The sequence below is a fragment of the Rhyacophila brunnea genome, unplaced genomic scaffold (genome assembly GCF_057557595.1).
Source record: "Rhyacophila brunnea isolate RB1 unplaced genomic scaffold, BYU_Rbru_1.0 scaffold_149, whole genome shotgun sequence".
Lineage (NCBI taxonomy): Eukaryota > Metazoa > Arthropoda > Insecta > Trichoptera > Rhyacophilidae > Rhyacophila > Rhyacophila brunnea.
In genome coordinates, this window is record NW_028232805.1 from 34,986 (window position 1) to 37,935 (window position 2,950).

Consider the following 2,950-nt stretch of genomic DNA (forward strand, 5'->3'; position numbering starts at 1 on the left):
CTTGGGGGAATTGCTGGCATATCTCTATTTTCTTACCGATGATGTCGATTTTTCTTTACACACGAATGAATGAAAAATATTTTTACAATTGTTTTTGATTTTCTGATTGGATAAAGATTTTATAGCCTATTTTTGTCAATCATTCAATGCTCTGAGAGGAAATAGCATATTCTTCTGCGATCTTTTATATTTACCAAAAATTTATCATATATTCTTTAAAAAATAACACCCATTCATGAAAAACATTTTATATTTACACGATGATGAAATTGTAAATTACAACTATGCTCGTGGACATCCAATGAAACCACTGAGAATAGGCATGACCCATTCATTGGTTGTAAATTATGACTTGTACAAACATATGGATATGGCTAAACCATCAAAAGCATCCTATGAGAATTTATTAAATTTTCATTCTGCAGATTATATCAATTTTCTTGCGAGTGTCTCTGGGGATAATATGGATGGCTTAGTGGCAGATTTACACAAATTCAATGTCAGAGAAGATTGCCCTGTATTCGCAGGGTTGTTTGATTATTGTAAATCTGTTGCAGGAGGTACATTATTAGCAGCCAGGAAAATCAATTTAGGTGAGTATAGCACGGTTATTAATTGGTCAGGGGGTTTACACCATGCAAAGAGGAATGAGGCGAGTGGATTCTGCTATGTAAATGACATAGTTCTTGGAATTCTGGAATTGCTTAAGGTACATGAAAGGATACTATACATCGATATTGATGTACATCATGGAGACGGAGTAGAAGAAGCCTTTTATATTTCTGATCGAGTTATGACATTGTCATTCCACAAGTATGGAGAATTTTTCCCTGGAACAGGAAAGATAGAAGATGTAGGCTTTGATAAGGGAAGGAATTATTCTGTAAATGTTCCTCTGAAAGATGGTATAGATGATGAGTCTTATCTGGCTATTTTTAAACCCATCGTACAGAGAATTATGGAGGTTTTTCAGCCATGTGTGGTTGTGTTACAATGCGGAGCAGATTCACTTTCTGGTGATAAACTAGGATGTTTTAATTTGACTCAAGTTGGGCATGGTGGCTGTGTGGAGTTTGTAAAGTCATTTAATATCCCAATGATTATGCTAGGTGGTGGGGGATATACTATCGAAAATGTTGCAAAAGTTTGGGCTTATGATACCGGTGTTGCACTAAATATGAAACTTGATTCTGATATTCCGTTTAATGAATATTTAGAATATTACGGCCCAAACTACAAACTTTCAATTCCAAAATTAAACATTAAAAATATGAATTCATCAGAAAGCTGTGGTCAAATTGTTAGTCAGATTTACGAGAATTTGAGAAATATTACACCGACCCCTTCTGTACAGATGGCAGTTACACCAGGATGTTTCATAGATGATGAAAGTGACGAGGACGCTCTTTTTGATATTGTTCAAGAAGAAAATAATAACGTGTTTACTAGAATGGAATTGCTAAAAAACAAACATGCGTTTGATTCATTTACAAAATAAAATTCCTAAATAAACCATCAGTTTTTGACAAAAGTTCATATTCTTTAAAATAATTTTATGATTTGTATAACCCAGCTAGACTTAAAACTCCATTTTAATACTTAAGAAATTGGTCTATTTCTACCCACAAAAAACTTTGTAGTTCATGATTGATACCTTTTTGATCAATATTGATCAAATTTTAATTAAAAAAACAAATATCTAATTATAATCGGTAAGAGAATAATTCATTTTTAAAAGTACCTCTTTTAATATCTCAAAGAAAATATTAACCCCTTTTGTACTGCCCAATCTTTCTTTACAACTCTCCTATTTATTTTTATGAAATTATGTCCCTTAATGAATATTGAGGCTGTACAAGTTGGCACATTAACATTGCAAGAACTGCAATGCGTCGATAATGGAATAATGTCCTGCCAACCAAAATATGAAAATGATATACATAAAAAATTACAAATAGAAGTTTCTGAAGAGTTAGCAGTAGTTCAAGTACCAGAAGAAAATCTTCAAATCGGTATTTCCACTCAAACAACGGAGGGTGTAGCCAAAAGAGCATTCCAATTTTTAAAAGTGATAACTAGGCATGCAAAACAGCAAGTTTCAAAGACGATTATTTCGCTTGAGTATACTTTCTGCTGTCTAGTATTCTATGGACCGGAACGCAGGCGTGATATTATTAGATCTGTAAGGATTTAAGTGAATATTGTAGAACATTAACTTTCAATTGAAGCAATGCAACCATATTGGAAAATTCCCACTAATGTATATCTGCAGTAAACAGCAATATGTCTAAAGTATTGTATAGATTATAGATTATCACCAAGCAAATAGTAGGTTCTTGTGATTAAATATTTTCTATAACAGCATACAAAATCAAAAATGACAAGTTCAACATAATTTTATTTTTGATTCTCCAACTGCAGAGTCATCTCACACATTTTTAAAGCACCTTCCAAAGACATTGCACCACCCGTAAATCCAGAAGCATGTACAAATGTTGCATCGGGAACTTTACAAGCTCTTATTAACTCCTCACCTCTTAGGCCTCTCCAGGCCGAGCATAATGGCAGACGAGATTTAAATTCTGTTTTTGAAACACGCAGGGCATAAATTCTAAACATATCATTTGACTTTAGGACAATAAATTTTAGATTTTTTTGTAGCAGTTTATCAATATCAAAAATCATTGAAGTATCAGCATAAGTATCACTTACAAAAATAGGTCCTGCACAATTTTTAACTTTTTCATATAACTTTGTGTAAGCTGGAATATAGTTAATAAAAATATAATCTAAGTAATTTTTTAAATCAGTTTTTACAATCTCAAGGACTTCCATAAATCGATTGTATTGCTCTGATTCATAATCCTGCCCACTTAATGGTCCGGAATAATTAAATGAGCCCACAAGATCTGCCATAGTTCTTGGTTTTATTTCTCCAAAGATGTCATAG

At 32.7% G+C, this 2,950-nt stretch overlaps 1 pseudogene; it reads left to right on the top strand.

Moving 5' to 3' along the window:
• Positions 1 to 301: 301 nt before the first annotated feature.
• On the top strand, positions 302 to 2,950 carry LOC147075322 (histone deacetylase 1 pseudogene; annotated as a pseudogene).